Genomic DNA, 18,803 nt, shown 5'->3' with positions numbered 1-18,803 from the left:
CGTCGTTCAAGATTAAGATTTTTTCCTAATTCTTAACATCCTTTACATTCATCTTCCTAGACAGTGGCATCCGGCACGTAAAATTAGATATGCAGTTAATTGACTCCACCAAGGAGGTTATAAAATTGTGTCAGTTTATTCATTTATTTTACCTGTTAATCCTTCATCATAAGGTTCGGTACCATTATTCAAGAAGTTTCATTCCAGTATGTCAGATTGTGGAATGATCTTCCTAATCAGGCATTTGAATCTTGAACTTTAGAAGTTAAAACTTGCACCAAATGATTTTTTGTTGAACAGGCTGACATGAGTCTTTCTTCATAGATTATATATGACAGATTTATTTTAAATTTGTCACTGATCGTGCGGTATTTTATATCAATTTTTCATTACTTCTCATGTAGTTTATATATTTCCTCTCTCCACTGGGCTAATTTTCCCTGTTGGAGTCCTTGGACTTATAGCATCCTGCTTTTCCAACTAGATTTATAGCTTAGCTAACAACAACAACAACAACAACAACAACAACAACAACAACAACAACAACAACAACAACAACAACAACAACAACAACAACAATAACAATAATAATAATAATAATAATAATAATAATAATAATAATAATACAGAAAACTTCTAACACAATATGTTCCAGAAGTGATCAATATGCTGTGTTAGCAGATGTAAATTTCAAAGAAATGTTAAATAGTACCGATGGAAGCCTCACGCATATTACAGGAACACATTTCTTGGCATAGAAAAGATACTTTTTCTGGTTTATATACTCTCAAATAGAAGGTCAATAGTATTACTAGCTTGCAGAGGCTTGTGGTATGCTGCCATACATTGTTGCTGCAGGACACCACAAGTATGGAGTCTGGTTGCCCCTGTATCTCAAGGAAATTAAAAATCTGGAGAGAACACACCTGGCTCTTTTATAAAAGGTACAATGAGCATGAAGATTTTATTGTCAAAAGAGCAGACCATAGACAGAATTGTGAATCAGCTGACGTGGTCCTTCAGCAAACGTAAAATGCAGATCTGAAGAATAAACAAAGCTTGAATGGAGTCACGCAGAATGAAAGGGCGCAAACACAAGTGCTTTACGTTAACCTGTTCTCTACTGCCCAGTAAGGATGTTTCAGAGAAATGCTTCAGATGCACCGTCTGTGGTAACTATTCATCATGAAGGTGGACCGTCACAAACTATTAAAAGATAACAACCTAGTTATGGTGTGTCCTGGAAGCAATGTCAGGCAGATTCATAAACCCATTTTCAACAAACTCTACCATACTGGTCAAATGGAGATGAAGCGTCATCTACATTACAGAGATAATAAGAATCAGGTCAAAAGAGGCCAGTTGTTAAATTGAAAACTTTTGTATCAGAGTATCCAAAACTTTGAATAATCAAGGTAACTGCTTTGCACAGACTTTCACAGATCACCGTGTCTGGCTGTAAAGTGGATATCCATGAAATGAGCAAGTTGAATGCATAAGTGTTCAATAACTTATTTTGCCTTATTTAATCACATTGGCTTTTTACGAAGAGGTGTCAAGTCAACACTTATGAAAGTCATCCTGGAAGAGACTGGCTGAAATGCGACAAGTTTAGCCAGATGTAAAAAAAAAACAGCAATTGTTGATGCAATGCACATGATTAGAATGGTCTAATTCATGTGATTATTACGACTTTGAACTCAGTATAAAAGCAACTGAATAACAACACAGGTCCTTGAGTTAAAAGTACTTTTTTCAACACCTCTAATCAAAAAAACTTTGTAAACCACACTCACAAAAAAAGAAAAAAAGCTCAGCTGCCTGACTTTGTATGCAAGCATTGGTCAAGCCCAAAAGAATTAAAAGGTATTACAGTTTTTCCTCTCTGGTGGTTTCTTTGACATGACAACTGTTCTTCTAGTTAATAGGAAAGCAACCTTTAATGTTGTGAATCTTGAAAGTAACCAAGCAGAAGCAGACACTGCAAGCAGAACGAGATGGTGTACAGCAATGAAGCAGACATCCTCGCAATGTGTACTTACTATGTCGGTAAATACACTTCAATGAAAAAAACTATAGGTTCGCTTTAGCAGGTAATGGATATTTAACAACTCACGTGCTTGTTGAAGCAAAAAATAAATAAATAAATAAAATAAAACTTGATCCAGCAGACCCTACCTTATATCTTTCAAGCTTTGACAGGTAAAGATGATACTAATTTCATCCATGATCTTGAAAAGCTGAAAATGTGGAAAGGCCATAAGGGATTGCCCTGTCATTATATGTCAAGAGCTTCAGAATATCATTCTGACCTTAAAGAGATGTCTTGTGTAATTGAACAGCTGGAACTGGAGGCAACAAGTCTTATATTGCATGGTGACAGTGCCATGCAGAATTGTTCCAGTCTTGCATATTTTCTAAAAAAATGAAAAAAAAAATCGAATCGAGTGAAATAGCCGTTCTTTAGTTTCTACCACATTCTGCTTAATGCAGCATGTAAAACATACAACCCTTGTAATAAAATCAACTGATACTTCACAAAGCACTTACAAGTGATAAGCCTAAATATCTTCGTGATTGCTTGGTCCCCTACCCTGAAGCTACCAGCGCCGCTGTATGAGTTAGACATCCTGATGACCCACATAGACTATTCGAAATTAGTGTGAATCATGCAATAGGAGGAAGAACGTTCAGTTATGCTGCACCGAGACTCTTCAACGACCTTCCACTCGATGTCAAGAATAGCAAAAATGTGGCAGCTTTCAAGAAAAACCTGAAGACTTATCTTTTTAGAAAGTGTTATAATAGTGACCTGAAAACTATTAAGCCTGATTACAAATGCTAGCGAAATAACTGATAATGATACAGAGCAAAATATTAACTGGAAAGAAATTATTTTCACACACCAAGGCCCGCCTGAACAGACCTTTAGTGTCTGATGGAGGGCGAGAAATAAACCCGTAAAAGTAAAGTAAAGTAATTCTTAGTGTTTAACAACATGACTGATATGGTAAGTCATTTATGATATGAAATGTGTACCAGTAAGAATAACATAAGTCTTTATCGAATTTCATTTAACATTCAATTAGTGTCTATGAGAAAAAAAATGTGCCGGCAACTGTTCATGCCACAGAAACGATGTCGTTTGCTACATTGCCCGAGTGCTCTAGGATTCAATAGCTATAGATGATACAAGGGACGATGCTTATGATAATGAGTGAGTATTCTCGTTATCATACTTTTGTTTACAATCCTAACTTGCTTAGTAGTAAACATTTCATTAATGAACTTATCACACTTGAGATGTACAGTACATACTGACTACCATGATAATAAAAAATAGTAATGCTTATGATGTTACCACAGTAACTTTCTACTGAGGGTCGAGTGAATGTTTGACAGTGTTACCGTCTTGTAGCAATAACTGTTATAAACTACACCAAGATATTCAAGCTGATGTCATTAAATTGCTATAAAAGTGCTCTAAAAGCTTTATATGACCCCTATTTTTCATATTCGATAAAGTTTACGAGTTATCGAAAAAGTATTTTTAAGACAAAATGAGCTCTTATCGAATTTCTGGTGCTTAAGGTAACAAAACTAAAGGTAAAATCTGATTCCTTGTCTCATAAAACGTATAAAAGGATGATTCTTTGAATCATTAGTGTTTCAGCCTTTTGAAGATATGGATATCCCCTATAGTTTATATCAATCTTATGTGGGTAAAAATTACCATGTGGAATTTTCTGAAGGTTGATCACCCTGAAATCTCTCAGGAGGGTCCCTAGACATGAAAAATCACCACCAATCTCTCACAGCAAAACCTGCATCCTTAACTCCATTTGGCCCCCCTGGGTAATGGAATTCTAATAATTTAGAAAGTTTGCGTCGGTTAGAAAATTCACACATTTGGCTTTTCACTTAAATAAATGGTTTTCTTATTTTCTAAGTTTTGAAGTATAGAGAATTGTATAAAACAAAAGTAGTCTTAGTAAATATGATAATAATAAGCTTTAAGAAATCTCATATCGACATTATGTGCATTAAAGTAAGCCAAAACAGGGAATATCTTAAGTCTCCATTATCAGTGAAAATATATCTTGAAAATCTAATCAATTCCAAAGAATCTAATCAATCCCCAACTTGTTTAGCGACTCAAGAAGAGTGTAATTACTCGAAGCTCCTCGTTAGATCGTTAGGAATAACGTTACCGGGTCCAACCAATGGGGGTACAGCTGTAGAAACTATTGGCGTGGTGGTTGCCTCTGATTGGCTGACAGCAAAACCCAGAACATTTGTTTTTTCCAGTCTTTATTTTTTCTTGAGCCGGAAGACTTGTGGGCTGAGAGCTCCTGATATACAGTCTTAGATTGTGTATTATAGTGTTCACAGTTAATTATGTAAGTAATTAATTAAATGTATTTTAATTGTTATAATCATTTCAGGGGAAACAGTAACCCTGCTACAACTTGGACTGCTGTCAGATATTTCTGAAATGTGATTCGGAATTCGAAAAGCCATTCATGGCTATGGTGACAGACTTGTTAACAATGTTGATATTATGTGAACGGTGCCATGTGTCATGTTGCTTCTACAGTCATGGATGTGGCCATATTGAGAATGTGTGATTTCAGAAAACATTGAAAATTAGGGAAATCGTGCTGTTGATCGGGAAACAAAATTGTGATAGTGATCATAGAGGGAATTCCATATAGTGCTAAGTTTTTGGGATGTGGAATATAGATTCGTATCAAATGATAATCACAGAAGTGAATATTGATGATTTGAATTATACAAGTTGATATCGAGATGTTGCAAAGCTTTGGATGTGGAGAAGCCTGTAACTAAGCCTACTGATTATTGATAAGTTTATAACTTGAGCTTCTTTGGTAATCATCCAGTTTAATTAGGTTACATATGAGCTCATATTTCGTGGTTGGTAGGACTTAAGGTGGTCAAACCTGTTGTAAGTACTGCAAGTTGCATATGTTGAACAGGATGACTTTTCTCATTTCGTATACTTTACTGTTGACCAGGTTGACGTTAATTTTTTTCATAGATTATATAATACTGATATAAGCCTACAGTATGTAACGTAACTGTTACTGAACTTCAAATATTTCATGTATTTTCGTTATTTGTATATTTTTACGGTACTTTAGTTTAACTTTATGCAGTGGCCTGTTTTCTCTGTCGCAGCCCTTGAGATTTCCATTAGGGTTATAGCTTGGATAGAACTAATAATACATTTGATATGATTCGTGTGTGTTAATCAGTTAATAGTGTAAGTGGTGTTGACCAGGGTTTGTCCAGTTAAATTCTGACTCCCTTAAACGGGAACACCTTTTGTGAAAACTTGTCGCATCAATGTGTAGTAAATCGCCAGCAAAGGGATTTGTTCAATGAATGATAGTTAAACGAGGGCAGGTCGACATTTGACCTGTTTTCGAGTACAATGGAAAGGCTTGCCCTTGTGGGGGTGGGCGCAAATACACACACACACACACACACACACACACACACACACACACACACACACACACACACACACACACACACACACACACACACTACCTACCTACCTACCTACCTACATACCTCATGTCATTTTCTAGAACCTACCTACCTTTATTAATAGGCACAAATAACTATAACCCCCCCCCTCTCTCTCTCTCTCTCTCTCTCTCTCTCTCTCTCTCTCTCTCTCTCTCTCTCTCTCTCTCTCTCTCTCTCCAAAACCCAATTCACCAAAAGAGATATTTTGCCTTGAATCAAATTTGACATGTGAATTATTAATAACTTATGAAGCGAAATGAATATGAAATGTACCAAAACTTAAAGGTGATTAAGGGACATTCTCCTTTGTTCTGACGTAATTGTTACCTAACACTTCGAGCCATTTAACTCTTCCGACATTTTAATGCTAACGTCCCCGAAGGTTTTCATTCCATTTCGTCTTAAAATGGATGTCGTTTGCGTGCGCGCGCGCATTTGTAGGGGATGGTAGCAGGCATTAATACAATTTAATCCATTTAGGTCATTTGAAGTATATGTACGATTCTCGTAGTTGGCGAAATACGTTTTGTCTTTTAAGCTAAAAGTATTCTCTTAGAGAGGAAAATCCATTAGTTCATCGACAGTAGTCTTACAGGTTACAGTGACGTCATTGCACCTCGTAAAGACAGGGGCTTATCATATTTTTGTGGGGAAGAGACAATTTGGCGAGATAAGCCAGCCTAATAGCTGGGGGGGGGGGGAGAGAGGATGGTATATTTTGTGTTATTTTCTGTGCTTTTTGAAGCCACGTAAGCAAGGCATTTGAAAAAAATCATGTACTCCCACTATTGTTCATTTATCTCGCCTTCATTGGTGCTAAGGTATATAAAAAGACTAAGACATACAAGGATCAAGGAACAATATATTTTAGAAAAATTTCATGTGTGTGCACATTTGGAAAGAAAACATTTTTCTTTATCTTTAAATTTTAATGAAAATGTTTTATAAATCAAACTATGGAACCACTGGATGGCAATTCTGGACGTTAATGAAAATTAGGAAACAACCGTATCATAACGGTAATGGAAATTTTATTAAGATTATGAAATAACAATAAAGATTTGATAGTATTAGAACCAATGAAAATAAAGTAATATAAAAGTAATAGTTAATAATTTGAATACCAAAAGACAAATAAAGTTAATAAGATTATTGGATTATATTCCTTAATATAATTACACCAATGAGTACCGGTGTAATGGTCTGTCCCCCCCCCCTCCCCCTGTCTGAAATTCCCCCCCGGGGAAAATATGGTCCTGGATATATATCCCCCGGAGGGAACTTTGTCCCAGGATAACATTCCCCCCTCTGGGCCAAGATACCCCCTTTGCTTGGTGGAGGTAACCGTTATTTTTTTTGTTTGCCATAGAAATCAAATTCAGTGGGACTTCATGGAAAAGCTGCACAAATTGCAAGACAATGAAGGGTTACATTTAGGCAATAAATTGAGGTCACAACATATTGCGTGGATAAAAAGAACAATGAATTTTAAGCATGCTGCTCAGTTTCTTGGTGAATCCGTATCAAACCCCTTGCAATATTGCTTAGAAAACAAACTTGCTGATTTCGAAGGATGTGAGGGAACAATCAAATTCTTTAGTATATAATTTATATCCTCAATTCAAGAAATTTGGGCAGACATAACTTTAAATCTCCAAATGCAACAAAAAAAATGCCTGTTTAAAAGATTTATGATGAAGGCTGAAGCTTATATTAGGATATTGGGATAATCCGAGGGGTTGTGACCTGGGAAGGGGGTCCGGCGGCTTGCCCCCGGCTAGGGGCTGTGACCTGGGAAGGGAGTCTGGGGGCTTGCCCCGGGCTAGGGGCTGTGACATGGGAAGGTTTGTGACCGGGGAAGGGGGTCCTAGGGCTTGCTCCCGGCTACGGATTGTGACCTGGGAACTACTAGGTTAGGTTAGGTGGGTTTGTTAGGTTCTGTACCCTTTTACGAATCGCAATTGTGTTAAATAATAAGGTTTGGCCTATGTTCAGCCACTTACATGATCCAAATATTTTTCCAACTGGTTATCTTGTTCTTTTGTATTTCTGACCATTGATATTGCAGGAAATCACTCGTATATGACATTTCCCCACCCTAAAATCCCCGGTTTCCCACTCGGTTTCCCCATAATCTCTGGCAACACAACTGAATTGGTATCATCTTCTTTCTCATGCATAGTGCCTCTTAGCATCAAGTGTACCTTCTTTTCATATTTTACTGGACAGAACGAAAGAAGAGTAAGGTTTTCACTATATATATATATATATATATATATATATATATATATATATATATATATATATATATATATATATATATATATATATATACTTGTTTACTTGTTTTGGGTTTAAATCCAACCCTCCACTGAAGTCGAGTGAACTACTACTCGGGCGGGTCCATATTAATCATCTAACGAAACATTTTCATTATAACTTATAAGATTCTTTGATTGTAGCATCTTCCAAATCATATGATCTTGTGAAAAGTAGTCTTTAGTTTCTTCTTAAATTCAATTGCTCCCTTTAGGTCCTTCATTTCAGTTGGCAGTTTATTATTATGTCTAGGCGCACAGTAGCTAAAAGCCCTTTCACCAAATTTACTATTTGTTCTTGGTTCAGATAGCCTATGTTTGTCACTCATGGGCCTTATGTTAACATTTGTTTCTAGTTCTAGTTTATTCATGCATTCATTTAGATATTTTGGTTCATTTTGGTTCAGTATCTTAAACGTTAGTAAGAGTAGCTTGTATTCAATTCTCGCTTTTACCGGCAGCCAGTGTAATTTGATTAGTGCAGGGGTAACTCTTTCCCTATTGTGTAGTCCTTTTATTAATTTAGCCGCTCTGTTTTGTACTCTCTGAATTTTCTTCAGCTGATAATTTGGTAATCCATAGAACAGTGAGTTGCAGTAATCAATTCTTGAAAATATTTGGTGATTGAGTATGGCCATAGATTTTTCATCTAAGTATTTACTAATAAATGCTATGTTTCTAATATGATAGTTACAATTTCTTAGCATATTTATATGTTCATTCATTGTCAGTCTATCATCCATGATTACTCCAAGATTTCTGACAGATTTCTTTAGGTCAATGATCGATTGACCTATTTCAATTATTCCTAATATTTTGTCAAATTTACCGTTGATTATATGATTCATCAAAATAGTTTCTCTGTAAGGGAGGGTGGGGGAGAAATGGCCTAGGGGGGAAAAATATCTTAGGGCTAAAATTCCTCCTGGGGGAATAACAGCCCGGGCTGCTTTTCCCGGGGGAAAATCGATCCTAGGCTAATTTTCCCCGGGGGGGGGGGGGAGTTTCCTTCTACACTGGCGGCGCCTCATGCAAGCAAAATCAATTAATATCTCTTCTAAATCAAATTACTTAAAAAAAATTCTTTGGCCATCAACAACAAAGAAAATAGGCGGTCATCTCCAGTTATTGTTTGCAAATTGTTCATCACACGTTTTAACGAAGAAAAACATCTCTTGTTTACTAGCAGTAGTGACCTAGAATGGTTAATAAGAATTTAACGATAGCTAGGAACTCAGAAAAGGCAACTGGTAAGGTATTCTGAGCAGAGTACACATCTAATAGGTCCTTTTGTTTACTTTGTTCTATGAGCGCCTTTACAAAATGAATCTGTGAAACCAAGGGGACTGAATCAATGTATGCACTGTAGTACTTTGCGAACAGAATTAGCTTTTCCTTATCAAAGAACTACTTTGATTGACAGTCAAATGAAAAGAGATTTGAAATAAATCAATGTTATTGCTTGAACCTGCGATCAAATTCAGCAGTGCACTTATCTATTATTGGCTAATACAAATCCGTCTTCAAATGTTGCTTCAGATTGAAGTTCTGAGAAGAAGCCAATTGCCCATGCCGCTTCCCAGTTGTATTTGTTGTGAGATACTCTTTAAGTCTGTTTGGTGTTTGTTGTATTCTCTTGCTGCTTGATAATCTTACAGTGGCACTTGACTCTGGTACATCAAATCCAAGTTTTCTTTAGCAAATTCTTGTGCTTCGTCATACAACTTCTCATATTCACTCTGTTCTCAAATTTACCAAATTTGTTTTTGTTGATGTGGTTAGATATACAGTCTTAACAATGGGTATACCTTTTACTTGGTTGCCCTGACAGACAATTCGTTAGCATTAACAATTTATCTGCAACAAACAGGCAAACTATGGATCTCCAAGATTCCATTTTGGACTTTAGGCTAGATGCTTCCAAAGAGGCTTCATTATTTGACTCTAATAGAGAATTTAGTTCTGCAAGAATTGCTTCCTATCGTATAGTGACCATACCTTCCTTCAACCTTTTTGCGCAAAATTTCATTTGCGTCTGCTAACATATCGAATGTCAAATAGAAGTTTCCTCTATTTTTTTGAAGTTTCACTTTCATCATGGCTACGGAAGGCCAAACCCTGCCTAACCAGTAAAGTTGTGACACGCAGCAAACTCTTCATATGTTCTGTTTGCCTTTGCTTCTTTTCACTTGCTGGCATCAATTTTATCTTTGATTGAACCTTTTTTTCTTTGTTATTGACTGCCTTAAAGTTTAACTAACTACTCATAGCATTTGCATGTCTTTCACTTCCATTTTATAATTCCCACTTCAATAAATGTTTGCTTACCATGAGACTTTAGCTCTTCTCTGTATGTTACTGATTGTGTTTAAATGCAAAGCAGTAAACACTGTCCTCCGATTTAGAATACTCATCCCACTCAATCTGTTTATTAAATCCTGCATTAAATTTCCTCTTAATTGTTTGAGGAAATCTATGAAGGTTTGGTTGCACAGGACTGTCACACCTTAATGAAATTATATCTAGGGGAAGATTGTTACTGGGTTCAGGTTTTAGCAGATGGAAAAATATCACTAAGTTCTGCAACAGAAACAAATGAACAGCCTTTAGCTAACACGTTAGTTTAGCTCTCACAACCCATGCAACATCTCTTGATTGGCTAAGAAGCCACAGAGTTAACTGGGAAGAAGAGCGAGGAAACTTGTTCCCACGCTCTTCATTGGGGGAGGGGGCAAGTTAAGGCTTGATGAGGGGCAAGTTGAGTCTTAGAAGGGCAATTTCTACCCCCTATCGCCCCCAATGACGTCCCAGCGTGGGGATTACTGCAGGTATTTCATAAGGGTATTGGAAGTTTTATCAGCCCCTTGCTGCACTTCTATCCCTCTACATCACTTTCACCCTTGCTTCCTTTCTTAAATCTTCCCGTTTAATCTCTCAGCGCAGCATTGGTGATTATAATTTAAAAAGTTCATTTGCTTTGAGCTAAGTAAGTTAGGCTACTTTTTTAGTGTATATGGACAATCATTAATATAGTTTCATAATGTGCATTAGTTGGAATACCTTTTATGAACTGCAGTAAAACACGAGAAAACTGATTTATTCAACGAAAAGTCAGTGTTTCCAATCTTAATCTGCATTTTTCTAAATGGTTGAGGATGCGATGTATGCAAATCTGCCAGTACTGCATGGTGATTCTTATTTTATTATTTTGGTTGGGACGGTGTTTACCCCCAAAATTCCTGGTGCGCCTCTGGAAAACTAGTATTTTCCATCAAAAATGTATAAAACACAAGACAAACAGTTGGGAAAATATATGATTTATGTAATTTGACAAAAAAAAATTGTCATGTAATTTTTTTTCCTTTTATGAAATTGAGGAAATCCAATTGTTGATGCAAATTCTTCACTATGTGGTAGTAGCGTCGTTGCACCTCTGTGGTGTAACCTTCTGTATGTAATATCTGGTGGTCTTTACATCATTTCTTCTACCCTTAGATGCAATTGAAGGTTACTCGTGAGTGACAGTGGCAAGGGACGAAGATTGGTAAAAATAGCTTCATTGATTATTGTTTGGTAATGATGTTTTTTTGGGGGCGGAGTAAAAATACAAATGTCTTAGGGATAGGGAAGAAACTGTGCCCATGTTGTAGTGAGTGCTGTTTGCTTTTAACTACTGCATCTGTAACTGTACAGTGGCTACTTTTCAACTTGGCAAGGGTAGAAGAGACTTTTGAGCTACTTTCCACTTTGTAAGCATAGAAGAGACACTTGAGCTATGATAAGCAATATTCCCAGTAGGGATACGAAAGCATCCTTTGGATACTTTTTTTTGGACAAAATATGTACTTTCTTACGACGTTGAGAAAATGGGTACGAAAATGAAAAAAAAATCAATATTTGAGAAGCTATTTTTTCGGTTTTACATTTTCTTCGTGCCATATTATATCATTATGAAGTCCATTACTTTGTGGATTCCGGAAAACAGTGGACTATGTCCTTATTGACTTGGCTAAAAAACCCATAAACCTAGAATATATGAATTAGAAAGTTTCTGATCCTTACATTTCGTGCTTTTTATTGAAATTTATTAATATTACAGCATAATCTGACATAGTTATAGATTGCCAGATACAGTGAACAGCTTGTTTTAAAAAACATAATTTGGAAACTCTCTATCCAAGATAATCTATTATCACTGTTTTAAAGTACTTCATTTTAATAGAGAATTATTATTTAATTTCGTAAGGCAGATATTTTTAAAAGTCACTATACCAGACGCATGATATCGCATCTTAGTTGGCAACATTTTGGCAAAATAAATTTATTATAAATACTAGATATTAAAGAGAATACACACGCATATATATATATATATATATATATATATATATATATATATATATATATATATATATATATATATATATATATATATATATATATATATATTTACAGTATATATGGAAAATGATATAGTCTAATTTTAAGACACCCTTTCTTTGACAATGAATACTATTGGTTAAATTTTGGTATCCTTTTGGGATATGTTTTGAATTTTCCTACTGGTAACACTCATGGCAAGCAGCTCTTCTAGGAGGGCACTCCAAAATAGAACCATTGTTCTCTAGTCTGAACTTTGGTAGCGCCATTTCCTTGATCGTGGTCGTCTTCCATTGCCTAGTGTTAGTTCTCTTGCTTTTGCTGATATTATACCCCCTACTAAGGAATTAGAAAAAATACAGATGACATAGAATTTGTGATTTGGAGGTTCACATTAAAGGGGATTTCTTTTCTGATGTTCCTGACAACATTCTTGAGCAATTTTCAACTTTATTATTATTGTCTGGATTGGGGAGTATTTTGACCTCTGTCCTCACTTCTTACGGTCTTCGTGATTTATAGTCAATGTAGATTTGTACACTTGTTAATGATCTCGAAATATTTTAATAATTTTCAATTTATGTATTCTTTAGTCCATTTCATTTCTGCACTGGTCTGCCTTTCTTCTACTACAGTATTACTGTATTAATAATAATACTAATAATAATGATAATGATAATAATAATGATAATGATAATGATAATGATGATAATAATTAGAAAAGCATTATGAGGGTGCAGACCTCCACCACAGTAGCTCATTTCCCGAAACCAGCTTGACTTTCCCGGAATCAATTTAGACCATAGACGTATTTGAAGTCTGTGTGACAACCATGTACGAATTTGGGGTGAAGGTTAGGGTTCATTTGGTTGAAGATTACGTTCATTCCGTTGACCTTTAGCTCGACCTTGACCATTGACTTAGAACTTTCAAAATTGAACCAATTCCCCTCCTTAGCCTAACAATTAATCCCTGAAAGTCTCACTATTCTGAGTAAAATTGTGTCCAAGAAGTTATTCATAAGCAAACATACAAACTGGTGAAAACATAACCTCCCAACTTCGCTGGCGGGGATAATAATAATAATAATGTCAGATTAGGGCTCGGAACAATGGTTGGCCTTTACTATTCCTCCCAGCAGAGGGTATCTTCATATTAAAGCAGGTCGATGCCCCTCAGTGCGCGAGTTAATATATTTGCAAATTACACACCACTGACTCTACCTTTAATTTTGCAGTTACCATAGTTTCATCTTTTTATGAATTATCACAATAATGTTTCCGCTCATTTTAAAGAAAATCATACTGATAAATGCAATTTTCCTTTGTTTCATATAATTCAGTATATAGTCATTTTTGTTTTTACAAAGTAAATTTTGGTGTGTTTATCTGATCTCTGTCTGAAATTATGCATATTGATCAATCAATTCCACCAGAATAAAAATTTAGTTGAACATTAAAGATTTCTATCTAAAGATAGGCAAGTCTCAGATACAATGATGAAATTACCTGATAACTCAATCTGCTAGTTACCCTATAATGTGCAGAAGTGGGTTTGTTTTTTACTAGTTACCCTGTAATGTGCAGAAGTGGGCTTACATTTAAATTCTGTACAGCTGTTCTGACACTGCTTACAAACCTTTTGATCTTTAAATAAGGAGTATTATTTCGGCGATAGCTGAAACGAGCTGTTAAAGCTTTTGCGAGGTGTAACTGCCCTTCGCTAGTTAGTGGGGTAGGCCAGCCATCCTGCTCACACTAGCACTAGTAAACAACCGTGAACAGTTGCTTTTTATTTTGGATCGGTGGAGTACAGACGTCTTGCTCCTCCGCTTGAACCAAGGTAAAGGTTTCTAATCTTGACTGGCCTAAAAACTAAAATATTTCTTATTTCTTTTCTTTTATTAGGTGTGACTGCCCATGGGGACCTTAAGTATGCTGGTTTATCCCGACAATGAAGGGCACAGTTATGGCACCCTCATGTTGGCAGAGGAAACAGATCCTCATGGTCTCTGCCCTGCGTGTAGTCTCCTTGTGATGGGTATCGTGAGTGGTCACCCTCCCTGTGGTTGAGGTTTAGCAGGCGAAGGAAAATGATGGCTAAGAGGGTCAGCCTTGAAGGGTAAGAAACCTCGCCATTGATCTCTATCGGCTCGACCTCGCCATGATGATTCTGGTTAGGGGAGTTGGACAAGTACGAGTAGGCCTCATGTGACCCAGGGACAACCTTGCGTGTCAGGGGCTTTCATTGCTTCCCCTAGTGAAGCAGCGCCGGCCACCATCATAGGGGAGTCTCTCTCTGATGAAGCCGTTTGTCTCCTGTGGCCTTTCTTGGAGCTTACAGGTTCATTGTACAAGGAAAGGTTACAAGAGGCCTTGCGGCTAGATGTGCAACAGGAGCAGACATTCTCCTCAGGGGTAGATACCCATCTTCCTTCGCTCAACTCTGTAGGTTGAGGACCAAAAGTCTTTCGCGTGTGCTCAGCCATCCAAACCTCATCTCCTGCTTGGCTCGACATCTGTCCTGCTTTGGCGTGTAAGTGTGAGCTGTTAAGGACAAGTACTCCTCCGAGTGATTTGTCAGGGGATCCCTTTGCGGGGAACTTGGGGACTAGCTCCGCTATGTTCCATGGGCATCTTATCGTGTCAATCTTTTAGCCGAGTTCGCTCGGCCAGAAGTGAGACAAAATGAGCTGCCCGGAGATTCGCCTCCAGGTGTTGGACAACCTTCCCTACCCAGGAAAAGTCATCTTGCACCAGGTGTTTGGCAGCCTTCCCTTCATGAGAGTGCTCCTTCACCAGCTTCTGTTCTGCAGGTGCCTTGCCTGTGAGGAGATTTTCAGCCACAGTCAAAAGGGGTATGGGAGAGATGGCCTTCTCCTTAATGGTCTCCCCCCCCCCCCTGGGGTTTCCATCAAAGGGCTTTGGATTCGTCCATGTCCCGCTCCAATCCATAGGAGCACGGCTTTTTGGAGCTGGACGATGATGGCGGGAGGTGACTTCCTGCATTCCCTCTCTCACGATGTCATATCCATAGAGCACAGCACATTGCTACATGCTGTACGAGATTATCCAACAACTGCTTGAAAAGAAGGGCTTTTCAAGACTAGTTGTAAAGAGAATGGTAGGATACCTCTGGGAGTCTTCTGCCTCGGTATATTAGGCAAAGTGGTCTATCTTTTGTAGTTGGTGTTCTGGACTTGGTATCGCTCCCCTTGGTGCCATTATACCAACAATAGCAGTGTTATTATATCTCGGGGGAGGAAAAACTTTATACGGTGTCATTGGTGAAAGGCTATCACTTAGCCTTCAGCTTTATCTTAAAACTAACTATAATCAAAATTTCCTCCTCGATGAAGTTCTCCCTCGTACGAAATTTGGAGCGAACATGCCCTCATTCGATAGTCAGACCACCTTTTTTAGAATGTAGTCAAGGTCCTACATTCATTTTCATCAAGCATTGGATAGAGCCATGCCCCTGAAGATGGTATTCCTTCTAGCCCTGGCCCCTCCCAAGAGAGTTTGAAAGCTACATGGTTTGTCCTCTGATGTCGCCCATTCTAAGGGATTGCAGCAAGTAACACTATTTCGTCCCTGAGTATGTAGGTAGGACTCAAAACACGGCTGTAGCGGATCCTAGATTTGGGCCCTTCTGATTGAGAGCCTCCATTCTGTAATAAATGATCCTGATCAACTGTTACTTAGCCCTATGAGGGCGCTAAGGAAATACTTGAAAAGAACCAAGAGAGCCCGCCCACAAATCAGCAGCCTCTTCATAAGTACGGGGAGAATCAAGAGGAAGAATATGAAAAACTCGATATCTTCTGGGTCAGGTTGAAAATTGAGAGAACCATTCAATCAGACCACTCTCATTCCAGCCACCAGCCCTGTGCATATGATGCCTGGGGTGTCAGTATACCCATGGCATTTAAGAAGCATTTCTCTGAAGGTGTTACAAGCGGGTGTGTGAAAACAGCCAACAACGTTCACCACCCACTACCTGCATGATATAACCCACATAAATCTAGACATGTTTACCTTAGGTCCTGTGGTGGCTGTGCAAAACATGGTCTAATTATGCCTCAGCTCCCTTGTAGGACAAGTAGGAGTCTGTCAAAGGCAGGTGTTACCCGCAAGTAAGTCTAGGATAAATATGTAAGTGACTGGCCCCTTCCTTTTTCACTCTCCCTTCTTTTGGGGCTGGGCATCCAAGGAACTGTAAGCTGACCTCCTCTAACTCTAAGTGGGTACTATGCCCTTTATGTAAGCTGACATGTGTATATATTTGTCCATATTCTCCTAGTGAGGTGGGGTTGAGCAATGTCTAGGTTAAATGAAGAGCATAGCTCCAATTTCACACTTGCCTTATTAAGTCACATTGCTAAATTCTACGCCAGCACTGATTGCCCATGCTGTCATCCTATAAGGATCACGAAGTGTCAGGCTACCCTCTAAACAGCTCGTGCAAAGCACAGAAAGGTCACCCTTGGACAGTCTCCAGCCAGTTGGTTTTAGGACTTCCATCCCCCGTGAGGTGAGTCTCTTACATAAAGAGCAAAAGGTTTGTATGTAATGCCAGAACAAATGACAAATTTGAAATAATTTGTATTTTTTTCAAATCCTATAAACCTGTTGCGCTTTACACATACTGGTCCGGCCATCACCTCCCCCAAGAAGTCGTGCTGCAATAGCAAAGTGACGGTTGTTTACTAGTTCTGGTGCGGGTGGGGTGGCTGGGTAACTAGTGGAGAGTGGTCACCCCTCGCAAAAGGTTTAACATATAGTTTCATCTGTCGCTGATATTTACCCTTACATAAAGAGCTGCAGGTTTTTGTAGTTTAAGAAAAATACAGCTTATTCCAAATTTGTCATTTTACATGTAGAAATTTTCATTCAATTAGAGCAGCAATGTATTTTAAAAATGTATTTTGATAACTTCACTTGTTTTTAATTATCTATTTATTTTTCAGGTCAAGAGCAAAGCTGAGAAATCATGGAATACTAGAATGTCCCCAGTATTATGACTGCAACCTCCACTGCCAAGATATCCATATTGTTAGGCTTTTTATTCTTGGATAGGTGCATCTAAAGTTCAGTTTAATAGGTGAGTGCAGAAGGTAAAATATTTTAAATAAAAATACAAAGTACTTCCAAATTTTTCATATTTGTAGGAAGTGTTCGTCTTTTACTTTTAATAAAAGAAAGTTGACGGTAAATTTATGCATTCAATTTAGTTTTATTTTATTAGTCGTGGAATGGAAAAGAATGCTATGCTCAAACATTGTACACATGCAGTATGGCTAGTGATAATGGCCTAAATAGATGATCACAGCCAAAAAGAATGATAAAAACATTTTCTCCCTGTTTGTGTATCCCGTGATTTTTCTAATTAGTTATCGATATAAAAAAATATCATCCTACATCATATCAAAACTTGCGGTTTTGTTAATACTACAGTGGAGGAATGATACGATGTATAATGGAAAGTCGAAATGACAAATTTTGTAATGTTTTCTAACCTAAAGTCAACCCTAGTTGGAAAAGCAGGATGCTACAAGCCTTAGGGTTCTACCAGAGTAGCAGCCAAGTGAGGAAAGAAAATAAGGATATTAAACTATGTAACAAAATTAATTAATTAATATTAAATTAGGAAAGAAAATGAAAAAATAAACTGTGAAAATTAATGAATTAATATTAAATGAATAAAGAAAATGAGAAAATTAAACTATCAAAATTAACGAATTATTGTAAAATAGGGAAAGAAAATTAGAAAATTATATAACTATCTACGAAAAGTAATGAAAGATTAATACTGTATGATATGTTAAGATTAGTAACAAAATATATATATATATATATATATATATATATATATATATATATATATATATATATATATAATCATTACTTAATTTTCCAGGTTGAAACTTCTATCAATAGCGCATGTGACCACTAGATGGTGGTGAGTGTTACCAATTAATGTTTTTTTTTCTTTCTGTGAACTTTTATTTACCATTGCTTTTTCATTATTCTTCCCTAGATATAAGTCACCTTAAGATTGTAAAATTTATATTCGAATTTTTGTATCTTGAATTTTGGTACAGTTTTGCTTTCTAATGCTGTCTTTGATAGATTATTTTTTGAGTTTTTGAAGGGTCAGGGATGATAGACACAAGTAGAGATGGGAAAATTGTAAAAAAGTGAACCATTTGGTTAGTTTTAGATTTGTAATAAAGTTAACAGTTTATTTGGTCAGTTTTAGACAACGAATTTCTTCTTTAATATTCGTTTTTGTTCTGCAAAAGCAGTTTGCAAGACAGACCGCAGGGAGTAAATTTGCATAAACTAGCTGGCATTTTCAGTTCGATAATAGCATCATTATGTGAATTGGTTAACTGATTTCTTGCGGATGAATGCCCATTATTGTGAAGCTTCCTCAATATTAGTTGCTCCTTTTGCTTTCTGGTCTGTCTAACTTTGGGTTATGTTGTGTTTTAGCAATTTCATTTCACACGTCAGAGTGAATCTACTTCCCACTGATTGAGTTCAT

General features: G+C 37.1%; 1 protein-coding gene across 1 annotated transcript in view; it reads left to right on the top strand.

The window, feature by feature from the left end:
• Positions 1-18,803, top strand: part of LOC137657745 (protein-lysine N-methyltransferase EEF2KMT-like) — a 320,088-nt gene that overhangs the window by 209,285 nt on the left and 92,000 nt on the right. Inside the window, exons 8-9 of the transcript XR_011047197.1 lie at positions 17,224-17,357; positions 18,174-18,215. The gene's annotated coding sequence lies outside the window, so the exon portion shown is untranslated. The remainder of the gene's footprint in view (positions 1-17,223; positions 17,358-18,173; positions 18,216-18,803) is intronic.

The sequence above is a fragment of the Palaemon carinicauda genome, chromosome 18 (genome assembly GCF_036898095.1).
Source record: "Palaemon carinicauda isolate YSFRI2023 chromosome 18, ASM3689809v2, whole genome shotgun sequence".
Lineage (NCBI taxonomy): Eukaryota > Metazoa > Arthropoda > Malacostraca > Decapoda > Palaemonidae > Palaemon > Palaemon carinicauda.
This window is presented reverse-complemented; position numbering and strand designations above follow the sequence as displayed.